The 12,788-nt window shown below is 37.7% G+C and overlaps 1 protein-coding gene across 1 annotated transcript in view; it reads left to right on the forward strand.

Annotated features, from left to right (window-relative positions):
* The first annotated feature begins 2,227 nt into the window (after nt 1-2,227).
* The window catches only part of grin2da (glutamate receptor, ionotropic, N-methyl D-aspartate 2D, a), a 95,978-nt gene continuing 85,417 nt past the window's right edge, over nt 2,228-12,788 (forward strand). Inside the window, exon 1 of the mRNA XM_073858482.1 lies at nt 2,228-2,366. The gene's annotated coding sequence lies outside the window, so the exon portion shown is untranslated. The remainder of the gene's footprint in view (nt 2,367-12,788) is intronic.

Raw genomic sequence — 12,788 nt, forward strand, 5'->3', positions numbered from 1 at the left:
AAAAGGGTCTTTAAACTATGAAAGGTAATGAAATTTATACGGTTTGACATCTTTCCTTTACTGAAGATGTGTACACCCTCATTTTGTTTCAGATCTTTCTCCTTTAAATATTTATCTAGTACTCTGCATTACCCCATTGTCTGCGTATATCATGAGAATAGTGCTATTTAGAATTAAAAGTTTTTATGCATTTATATAGTACCTGTACCTTACTAAGGGGAAAACAAGAGCACCCACATTTTTTATTATGCATGACTGCTGGTGAGATGGGTCTCCACTATAATCTTGCAAAGGTGCTGATTTTACTGTCAGACTCTAACGCTCAGAGATGAACAATCCATAGATACAGAAATGGGTATTGACTAGCCAATAGCAATAAATAAGAGGCGAGAGTCACATTAAATGAATATACACAGAAAACAATTATGACAATTTATACTGAACTGTATTGCTATTATATTCACTCGCCTTGCAGCAGGGAAGCTCTAGGAAAAGCGTTACATCCAAATTTCATGCAAGCAATGTGCAATTTTCATAACATTCCCATTAGTTCCGGCACAATCCCTTTCCCTGCTGCACAGGATATGTGTGCTGTATAGGCTTAGATGTCACGTCCGCTGATTTATGTATCTCGGTGACAAGGACTGGGCTCAGTCTTTACTGTAAAAGAGATTTTTAATGTGCATCATACCGTTACTGCCAACAGATCTCACTGACCTATCCTCCAATTACCAGCATAAACAAACTAGATGCTCCTATGCTTTTAAATTAATTAGACCTATTTTTAATATTCCAAGGCTGCTGGACATTTGGGAACACATGCAGCCAGCTGGGTATATTTTCATGTTTGGCTTTTCAGAATACACAAAACACCCCCACCTTAACACTGTCAAGCTGTCACACAAACATTATCCACACATCTCCCACACACACATTCTAAGTCTATCAGCCGATTTTATCAATCACATGAACGATACACACAAAAGCAATGGCACATACTCGCCTTTCTTTCTATCCTCAGACACGAATGCTCTCTCTTTTCTCTCAGTCTATTACACATGCACATTTACGGAGGAAAATCATTACCTTCTGATAGGACAGTACTGAGCACTCACATTCTCTGCAGCGTTCAACACCCTAATGTCCAGTAGAGGACAAAATGACCGGCTGGGGGGGAGTACAATAAAGCATATAAAAATCCTCAGGAGTTTACACTCTCAATAAAGCTCACCTTTAGCTCAACGTGTTAAGAAAACCCATTCGGTTTAATAACAATTTACGATTTGTAAAATGATTTTGGTTGTATTTTGTGGAGAATGCAGATATGGTTCCATTAAAAAAAAGCGGGCACTGAACATAAAACACATGTTGAATTTTTTAGTTATTAATGCTAATGTAAATGTTTTATTTTTATACTGTTTTATAATTATATATAGTTTTCCTGATTTTAATATAATTTTTTATTTTTTCTTTGTCTATACTGGCTTTTCTTGGTGTAATGAAAATGACATGTTATGAAGACAATTTTTTTACAGTTTTTACAGTAAATCTTGTAAATGCAATAATACCATGTATTTTGTGTTTTATAATTGTTCTTATTTTATTTCATTTTTTATATCTTGTTTTAGACGTTTTTATTTTTTACTGTTTTTTATATATATTATTAATATCCATACCGTTTTTCATTTTTGTCAGGCTGCTTTGCAGCAATGCTTGTGAAAAGCTCTATCTGCATTAAACAACATAATACATTGTAATACATTGCTTGATATACAAAGCGCTATTTTACCACTCACTTTACATCTGAGTTTTTTGTTTTACATCTTTATGTGGCTAAGTGTTTCCGGTGTCGGTGTGTGAGGGTGAAAGCGGGTTTGGGAGTTAAAGGGCGGGAGGAGGAGGTGTATGGGGAAGCGGGTTTAATAACCGTAGTGATTGCATAGTGATACGCCACCGAGCCGGTACGTGTAGAGCCGCTTTAAAAACATTCCCGCATCCGTCCACAACGACAAGTTTAGCATTCAACACGTGTCGCGCGAGTGATGAAGAGAAAGAGAGAGAGAGGTTGCTAGGTGACGGGGCGTATATACTGAATTTTAACAAAATAACTGGAGAGAGAGAGAGAGAGAGAGAGAGAGAGAGAGAGAGAGAGAGAGAGAGAGAGAGAGAGAGAGAGAGAGAGTCAGCAACATGTAGGCAGGCTGAGTAAAGAGAGGTCGAGACTGTGTGTACGTACGGTTTTTTTTTCTTTTTCACCCAGAGTAACACACCGGGTGGATACGTCGTGGAAATGGGCAGCCGTGGATTGGATTTACCGGGGACGAAGTGCCGCAGGGAGGACAGAGTATCCGGATCCTGAGAAAACAGTGAGTAGTCAGATTTGTCTTGCTTGTGGGCTGTTTGGTGAAGTCCCCAACGGATTTTGCCCTTCAAATCGGCAAAAGGCGGCAAGCGCGCGAGACGCTCTGCGTCAGCGCCCGCAGACTCGCGTGTCTCGTGCGGTTATCCACTTTGATGGATCGGAGACAACCGGCCGGTGAGCAAGGCTGTGACCCCTCTGTCATTGATGCGCGTGCACATAACGCAAGGTCTCTCTCACCTAGACACCCTAAACACATAGGATAGTAGTGACTTTTACACCGCGGGCTCACAAACATTGTCTCCTTGGGTCTGAACTTTACATAATTGACACGCGTAAAGCCTAGTAACGTATGTTCCTCAGAGAGCGCGGCAGTCCACGCTGGAGAACATGTATGTATTATCTGTTTCCTGTGACAAGTGGTCGTCGGAATTTAATTGACAGGCTTATATCAATGGATATATATGTATTATTTTTCGTTAATACAGTCATTCGTTTCCTCGTTGTTTTTTCGTTGCATCAAACGATTAATCAGTTTTCGTCATGTTTTCCTGTGTAGCCGCAAGTGAACAAACACGCCAATGTTAACAAGGTATCAAACCGCCTTTTCTCGTATAATAACAATGATGTCCTTGCTAAAACTCAGAGGAATGCAGTTTTAGAAGTGTGGCATTCAAACAGGTCACATTACAGTGTTTAATGCAATTATGAAAGCACACATTTCACATGCAAATATCACATACTGTATTTAATTTTTTTATTATTTCTTTTATTTGAGTGCCTGAGTTTAGGTATTCAGTATAATTTTTTTCTTGTAGCTCAGATTGCTACCTTTTGTGTACCACTTGTTACTGGGCAATCAAGATCAAAGGCATCTGCACGTCACATGCTTATTATGAGGAATGAGCTGACTTTTACTGTTCCGTGGGATTTAGCACAGATGCAAATATCGGAATGTTGTGAATCCCACAGTGCCATATTTGTGTGGTATGTTCAGTTACTTTCGGCGTGGCTGGCGTTCTACTTGTGTCTCTCAGCTTGCTTTAATCTGAAAGTGAGCCAACTCTCAGCGTCTGAGTTTATTTAGGGTAATCAGTGTATTTGACAGTGCTTCATTAAGCCTTTTTGTACCTCCCACCCAAATGTTAAAGTAGTTATGACCTGCCTGAGACATTAGAGTTGGCTTGACAGTCCCCATGGGACCGCTGGTTTCTGCAGAAGCCACCTAAAGGTTCGTCTGACAGGTTTGAAGGTGGCGGGCGGGTAGGCAGTGGTGATACTGGAGGAATGGAAGTGCCGCTTGGGCTGTCTTCCCAGATTGCTGCCGTTTCAAAGTCCTCCCCAGTCTACAGCTGTTGAGTCCCCACCAACACCAGACACACACATACACAAATAAAAAGAAAAGCACACTTGCTTCAGTTAAAGCAGCACAGCTTGAAGGCATTTTGGGATGACAGCACAACAGGAAGCTGGCCTAGAGGTCTTGAAAAAAAGCCCATCCCAGGGAGAAAGAGAGAGAGAAGCCAAATTGCGTCCTGTTTTCCCCTCGTCTTTTCAAGCCCCCACCCCGCAAGATTCGGTGCTTGCCAGACCCCAGCTGTTCTAAAGAGCCACCTCCTACGTCCAGCCCTGTCATGTCTATGCATCAGAGCTGTGTTACATCATCCAGCGTGCAACAGCGACTGATATTTTTCACTTGAAGTTGAATATTATTGAGTACATTAGCTAACGTTGGCTAGCATTCGCTTAATGGTTTGGGTCAGGGCAAACTCGGAAGGATGTTTAATGAGAAACATTTTGAAATGGTTCGGGAAATCTTAATGACCATTTTAGTAAGATAAGTTGGTCAAGTTTATTTAATTGATTTAGTGTAGTAGGCGAGTGTAGTTTACTACAGCATATGAATTGGGTAATTAAGTGATTTGTATCAAACAGTAGCATCAAGACCCATTAGATGAATAAACATTTACACATTTGGTAGACACTTTTATTCAAAGGGACTCACAGTGCATTCATCCTATACATTTTTTATCAATGAGATTTAAACCCACAACCTCTGCACTGCTAGTGTAACCCACTTTACCTAAGGGATAGTTTACCCATAAATGAAAATTCTGCCATCATTTACCCTTAAGTTGATATAAACCTGTATAAAAAGATATTTTGAGCAATGTTTGTAATAAGGATGCACCGATATGGAAATTTTGGCCGATACCGATAACTCTTTATATTTGGGGGGCGATAACCGATATATATATATATATATATATATATATATATATATAAATATTAGGCCGAAAAATATTCATATTAATTTCACAATGAAAAACTCCCAGACCGCGGACATCTTGTCTTTGAGCTAGACTAGCATACTCTTCTTAAGCCCGCAACATGTGTCATCTTCGTGCTATGTCACAGAAAGCACCGATAACCGATAATATAAAAAATAAGCAGTTATCGGCCGATAACTATATGTCGGCCGATATATCGTGCATCCCTAGTTTGTAACCAAACCATAGACATCCGTAGTATTTTTCTTCCCTACTATGGAAGTGAATGGTGCTCCTGCTTCCTATTTGATTACAAATATTTTACTTTATGTTTAGCAGACAAAATAAATGTATAGGTTTAGAATAACTCAAGGGTATGTAAATAATAATGACAGAATTTTGTGGGAGCTCTATACTAGTCAAGCACAGGCGCCTAGTCTTAGTATGTTAATATTGGTCACAGAAAGTTTAATCACACCAAAATATAAAAATAAATAAATAACCCAGACCTAACCTTGCTCTTTAAATTTAATTAAATGTCAAAAAAAGTGATATAGAAGCAATTAGCTTCTCTATATTCCAAAACTCAACAGGTGTCCAAAAAGGGGCTCCCAAAATTCACAGAGCTTTTGAATATTTCATTGTCTCTTAATTTACCAGTGTGACAGCACTGACAAAATGTCTATTAAAATCAGAACCTTGACTGTTTCAAGTACTACATCCTATTATCAAATCCTAGTTTTCCCATGGTACATTTAAAATGACCCCTATACAGTAGATTTGTGTTTTTGCTGTCTAAAGCTCATGGGTATATGGAACTGGATTTGAGTCTGTGAAGAAGTGTTAGCAGCCAGTGTTATTTTCCAAGGGTAGCATAGGATTTGTCAACATTGCTATGCAAAGTGAGACTTAAAATCTTGACAGTGTAGCGTCTCGGTGAACTAAAGTGCTAATGATTTTTAGCAGCTCCGCATCCTACCTTTTCTTTTCATTTCCTCGACAGTTCACATTTTTCATGTCTTCTCATTGCTCGGTAGAAGATTATCTCAAATGCTTGCTGGATCTGAAAATAGCAAACAGTTTACTTTGAAAAACTCTTTGCTGTATGTATGCTATGGCGGAAAATGCTGAAACAGCAAACTGATTTTTTTGTAAAGGCATATAGTTGTATGCAAAACAAGTTCTGTGATTATTTTTTCCTGTATATCTCTGCAAAATTATGCAGTATTGTCTTTGTTTCCTATACACTGTAAAAAATGCAGCATTTTTGTCAAATCAACATATATTTTTATGTTACTTTAACTAAACAAATTTAGTTAAACAACTTCAACTTGTTTTTATGTTATGTCAATATATTACAGGTCAAAACTTAAAGGGAAATTCCGCCCTAAAACGGAATTTAGGGTGTTTTTTCGTTGTTAACGAGTCAAACTTTCATTTAAAAGCATATTTATGACTGAAGAGCAACATTTAAGATATTTAAGATGTTCGTTTTCTGGTAAACTGGCCTTTGAATGGGAGTGAATGGGGCACGTCGCATGAGCGCACAAAATCTCTATTTTTACAACACTAAGAAGGCTCGACACAACGTGATACTTTACTCGAAGTATCACGTGGGTCTCTACACATGAACGCGAGCATTGAGAACATTGTTTGTGTACACAGATTTTAGTAAAAGCGAAAAGTTTGGAACAACTTACCGTGCTGTTAAACTGCGTCCCGCCGCCATATTGCCAGTCATGAGCAATCGATTTCAGAATGCGATTGAATGGACTCCATAGGACGCTACTTTTTCAACTACAGGGTCAATATTGTTTTTCACTTGAGACAAAACAACAAATTATCCGTGCATTTATATGGAACTATGCTTTAGGAGCTATCCATCTTTACTCTCCTTCCTCCTTATGTCGCATTCTGAGATCGATTGCTCATGACTGGCAATATGGCGGCGGGACGCAGTTTAACAGCACGGTAAGTTGTTCCAAACTTTTCGCTTTTACTAAAATCTGTGTACACAAACAATGTTCTCAATGCTCGCGTTCATGTGTAGAGACCCACGTGATACTTCGAGTAAAGTATCACGTTGTGTCGAGCCTTCTTAGTGTTGTAAAAATAGAGATTTTGTGCGCTCATGCGACGTGCCCCATTCACTCCCATTCAAAGGCCAGTTTACCAGAAAACGAACATCTTAAATATCTTAAATGTTGCTCTTCAGTCATAAATATGCTTTTAAATGAAAGTTTGACTCGTTAACAACGAAAAAACACCCTAAATTCCGTTTTAGGGCGGAATTTCCCTTTAAAATAGTAGGTTGAATTGATTTGCAAAGCCAAGGTGGGTGATTCTCACGAAATCCAGACTTAAAAAGTGTCCAGCTTCAGATTTTTTTAAAAAGCAATTGAAGCCAATTTTTGGCACATATAAGATTAAGGTCTGAACTTATATAACCATTATTTTTAGAGGATTTAAAAATATTTCCTATAGAATTATTAAAATTTTTTAGATTATCATTATAAAAAATTATCATTACCGCAACACTATATTACATTAAATGTATGAATTTACAAACTCATGTTTCGGTAATGAGAACTAAAAAGTTGTCTAGGTACTATGACAAACAAAATTTCATAAAATAACTGCTTACCTGGCAGCCATCTTGAGTGTCACAGTCAATTATGTCCCTTCCAACAATTTTTTTTTAAATGTTATTCCTTGAGGGCTTAAACAATGATTGAAAATTGTTGCGGAGGATGAGAACATTTTTCACATTTATATTCCTTATTACTGTCTCTACATTTACCAATGATCACCAAATACCACATGCACTGAAGCTTTTTATTTTTTAGGTTTTTTAATTATATATTTTCCGTGTCAAAGAAGTCATGGACAATTGCGATAATGACAAAATTCCCTTTAAATGTGGGAAAAAAATTGGTTTGTATGATGTCATTTGAAATCATGTGCAAAATAGTACACAAAGAGATGTTTGTAACTGTATGCTTATTTTGATACTCTTACTTTGCATTTACCTTTTTCATCAAAATCTTTCATGACACCTCATAAGTCTAATTTCGAGAGAATCCCCCAGGTGTTTTACTTTCATGCTTTCATTTTTTTTACAGTGTAATGTTTCAGCAAAGTGGTGCACCAAACACAGCAGACAGTGAATACATTTACATGTACACCAATAATGTAATGTTATTTCCATTAATTAGTGTAAAGACTTAATCGCAGTAAGATGTTTACTGTACATGACTCCTGCAAACATCTTCACTCATGTTTACATGCAGTTTTTTATTTTTCTGATTATTTGCTAATAACAGTGGTTATTATTCACATAGCCCAATAAACAGATTTTAATAAACGGTTTTATACGCTGCTGTCACGCTCTTTGCACTCTTTGGATGAAGGCAAGAATGCTGACAGTGAGTAGTGTTGACAGAGTTAAGGGAAAACGTTCTAATGTCAAGTTTACTACGAATTTGCGCTTAGGGTGCATGACATAATACACAAGTGCAGTTAGTGTGGTACATGGCCATGTATTGCAATTAAAATCGGCATAACCCACGTTTTAATATGATTTTACTTGCTGCGATTATGAACTTAATCGAATTATTTTGATTGAAGTGTTGTGTTTACATGAAATTAAGTGTAATCGCATTACATTATAATCACATAATGAAGGTGCATGCTAACATAGTAGTCATTGTCCACTTGCAGCTAATGAGAATAAACATAACGTACCAAACTCCTTAAGAAGCCACCTATAAATTAATTTCCTTATGGGAAACCACTTGATAATTTTAGACATGCTTTCACCTCACCTTTTATATTTGCATATAAATTCTTGACACTTTAATGCTGCTCACACTCCAAAGATACTCTTGAACCAAAAAACAATAGATTCAACATAAAATCCAACTTTATGTCAAAGCAGGGCTTCGTCTTCTGCAAGGTCAACTTCAAAGGCATGTGACAGGAAGTCAATTGTGCAGTGAAGCCACAGTCATATATACCTTTAGCCTTCTATCATTTTACATTACACTCTCATTGAAAACCTTTTGACTTGCAGTGCCTGAACGTATTTGGACAAAAACTTGCAAAAATCAACACGTGTAAAATACATAATAATGCCTGACGTTATGAAACTTAAAGGTGCCAAAGAATGCATTGAAATAATATGTTAAATTGTTTACATTGATATTTACATAGAAGGTATGTAACTTTATTATAATTGCAAAAATGTCCATTTACAAACCTAGGATTTGTTCTTTGAATTAAATGGGACATGAATAATAATTTTGAGCTCTGCTCTGATTGGCTCTGCTCTCTCTGAGGCTTATGCCAGTAGCTCACATTTGGCGCTTTTCCATCGCATAGTACCCCACGGTTTGGTTTAGGTCAGGTCGGGTCAGCTCACCTCACTTTGGCTTGGTTAGCTAGCTTTTCCATCGAGTTTAGTAACACTTTGCAGTGGGAGGGATTATAGGCGTGTTGTTATATTTGCGCTGCCTGCTGCTGTATCAAACAAGTAAGAACGTTGTTGGAATGCTAAACATCCCCATACATTCATTTATTTCTGCCACAAAATCAAAATCGACCATCACAAATATGTTTGCACATCGTGTTTATCACTACCTCTGTATCACATGACAGTTTCGGTACAAACACCGGTGGCGTCGTCAGTCGACACGCTCCGCTGTACCTCATTTCAGTTGCATATACACATATAATGCGCACATGCATTGTGAATGTGCCGCTACAAACTGCTAGTCTGGAAAAAAACTGTTATGATGTTCCTGGTTCTCAACCTGTGGATGTTTTTCATCGCTACAAGGAACTTATAGCAGAGCACAGATGACAACGTTTGCTCAAGACAGCGCAAGCTAGCACTAAGGTAAAGCTAATCTTTACATTATAGCGATGACGCTCGTAGTGACGATTCTCTCAGACCAATCAGTGATCTACAGTGTTTTCGCGTCACGTTTGGTATCAGCTCGGATGGCTTGGAACCCCAACCGAGGTGGTATGAAAAAAGTATCGGACTACGTACTGCACCCCAATGGAAAAGCTCCCAAAAGTAAGCTGACCCGACCCAAACTAAACCAAACCGTGAAGTACTATGCAATGGAAAAGCGCCAATACTTAAACATGTTGGGGCGTACATCCTACCCAGTCTTCTGAGGATGCGTATAAATAGCACAAAGTGTAAAAATCGTGCAATACATACGCCTAATTCCACTTTGGCGTGCATATGATACGCCAGTCCTTCCCATTCACTTAAACGGTGCATCTTTTTTTGTCGTTTTATTTATTGGTTTCTCAATTTTTCTCCGTTCCTTAAACCATTTTCGCTTGGGTTTAGGGTTAGATTTTAGATTTGCTTAATGAGGTTATTTAATATACAGGTTTCTCCATGTTTTTGCCATATTTAAGCCATGGTCGCTTGGAGTTGGGGTTAGAGTTGGGGTTTGGGTTAGGATGTAATTTTAATATAACAAAAAGTTGTTCTAACCCTAAACCCAAGCGAAAATCGTAAAAAAAGCAAAAAATTGAGAAACCAATAAATAAAACGACAAAAAAAGATGCACCGTTTAAGTGAATGGGAAGGACTGGCGTATCATATGCACGCCAAAGTGGAATTTGGCGTACACTCTAAAAAATTTGCTGTAATTTTGCAGCTGGTTGCCAGTAACTTACTGTAGAAGATAAAGTCAAAAAATGTTTCATGTTCATTTAACTTTGAACAAAATGTTGCCAGTAAATAACATAAATGTAAAATCTACAGTAAGTTACTGGCAGCTAGTTGCCAGTAATACCCATTAATACTGTAATTTCTACAGACATTTTTTACAGTGTATGTATTGCACGATTTTTACACTTCGTGCTATAAATTTATACGCATCTTCAGGAGACTGGGCTGGTACATCTCGACTGTTACATCACAGTCGGTGTTATGTTGAGATTTGCCTGTTTTACAGCAGTATTTTGCATGCACGAGTTATATAGGAATGAGAAAACAAATGTGTTTGAGGCTCACGATATGTCATTACCATGTACAGAACTATTATTATTCATCTATGCTTAGGTATAGTTTTTATTATATGGCACCTTTAATTTTTTAACTGAAAAATGGAAAAGTGAGCTCTACTTTTTATGTAATAATGTAACTTTTGTCCAGTTTATTACTACTTTGAACGCTGTTGCTTCTTATAAGAAGTATTATTTATTAGAGCTGCACAATATATTGAAACGGGCAAAATATCGTAGACGCGCATACGGCAGTTTCCATATCGCAGTAGTTTGCAATAACTGAATTATTTTAATACTTCTAAAGGTTATGTATAGTCAAAGGTTTTAAAAGAGACTTGCACACAAATGAGTGCTTGTGTGTGCTCTGATGTGTAGAAATAATGTGAAACGTTTGTTTGTTATATAATTTTCAGTTTTTAAACATATTTTAATTAGTTAAAATAGATTTTACTTTATTATAATGCATGTAGTTTCTTGCATCATTTAGCAAGTTATTGCATTTTCTCTGCACTACCGTGCAGCCCTAATATTTATTATTGCATCTCACTTCATTGGCTGTGAAAACACACACCAGCCATTGTATGCCCGTGACATAGTTATATGATCTTCAAACACGTTGCATTCCAATTCGCACAGACATTTTATGTCTAATAGTCCAGCACTATAAGCTGCCTGCCAGCAATCATCATTTTGCGCTCTCTTTCCTGCCGGTTTTTCCTCTACCCCCTCTGAAGGATCTCACCCAGATACAGATGCTTTCAGATCGCTGTAAATTAAGAACTCCACACTTTCTTCTCAATACCAGCAGAGACTCCCCAGATGTATTCATTCATCTGCTATGATTTCTAGATTGATTTCAGTAGGCGCACTACCCTCATGCTACTGCAGGGCTTTGTATGAACATGACGCCCATTGATTTTTGTCTTTAATTCTGAGCTTTTTGGCCAAGTGATATGAGGTTGGAATGATGTCTTCGTTTTGCGACTGCTGGGCTTGATTGCTCATCTCAATTAAGTACCTTAGTGAAAAGGGAACAAGGTCGAAACTCTATTTCGCACTCTGTTAACGTCGGTGCTTGGAATCAGGACGTGAATTACTCCTTGCTTATCGGACAGGAATTAATGTTTTTTTCTTTCTCATCCTATTTATTGTAAATCCCTGTTTGTCCAGATGTAAACTCGCTCGTCTTACGGCTTAATGAAGTTCACACTTGGATCAGTGGTGCTCACAGCCAAGCTCACCCTAGGTTCAAATTAATTTGACATGGAGTCTTGTGGGCATGGGCGGATGGAGGGTGGGGTTGGCAGGGATTCCCTACTTCTCTTTCCTGAGAGCAAGACAGACAGAACCTTGCTCCCTGCAAGGATCCAAAATTAAATCTCAGGGGCCTCCACAGATGTCATTTTCAATGCAGGGCAATATGGCTTGCTGCTGCCACTGTCACTTTTACTCTTTGGTGCTACATTCTCTTTGCTCTCCCACCGGGCTTTGCGGCATGAATCAAATTAAGCTTCTCACCTTTGGAAGTTTTTATAGTATCTGGAGTGGGATGTAGTGCTATGTTTGATGAGATTAATTTGTTTTTGATTTTGCATATAATTAAGGTGACATTATCATAGATTTACAGAAAAGTTATTGTCTTTCGGAAATTGATTTTTTTAACCATCACCAATTTATAAGAATATTATCAGTTCGCTGAAAAGTAAGACCAGGTACATGCAAATTATACGATATATTATATGCAGCCCAGTCTCACGAAATTTCGTTACATAGTCACGTAATTTTTTAAATTATTTTTTCGTGATATTTTCACGAATTTCCATGTTTTTTCGTGATCGTATTACGAATTCCTGTTTTCGTGTGATTTATCACGTATTGGTTACTCAACTGTTTTGTCCTATTTTCTTAGCATTGTTGCATTTACATAAAATGACATCCCTACCCAAACCCAACTCTAAACCTAACGCCAGGCAACATATAAAAAAATCTGAAAAAATAATATAAACCAATATATAAAGTGACATTCTAATGCAAGCACCAAATCTAACCCTAAACCAAAGTAACAATGGTTTAAAAATAGGAAAAAGCTGTTGAGTAACCAATACGCGATAATCACACAAAACCAG

Source organism: Misgurnus anguillicaudatus, chromosome 20, assembly GCF_027580225.2.
Source record: "Misgurnus anguillicaudatus chromosome 20, ASM2758022v2, whole genome shotgun sequence".
NCBI lineage: Eukaryota > Metazoa > Chordata > Actinopteri > Cypriniformes > Cobitidae > Misgurnus > Misgurnus anguillicaudatus.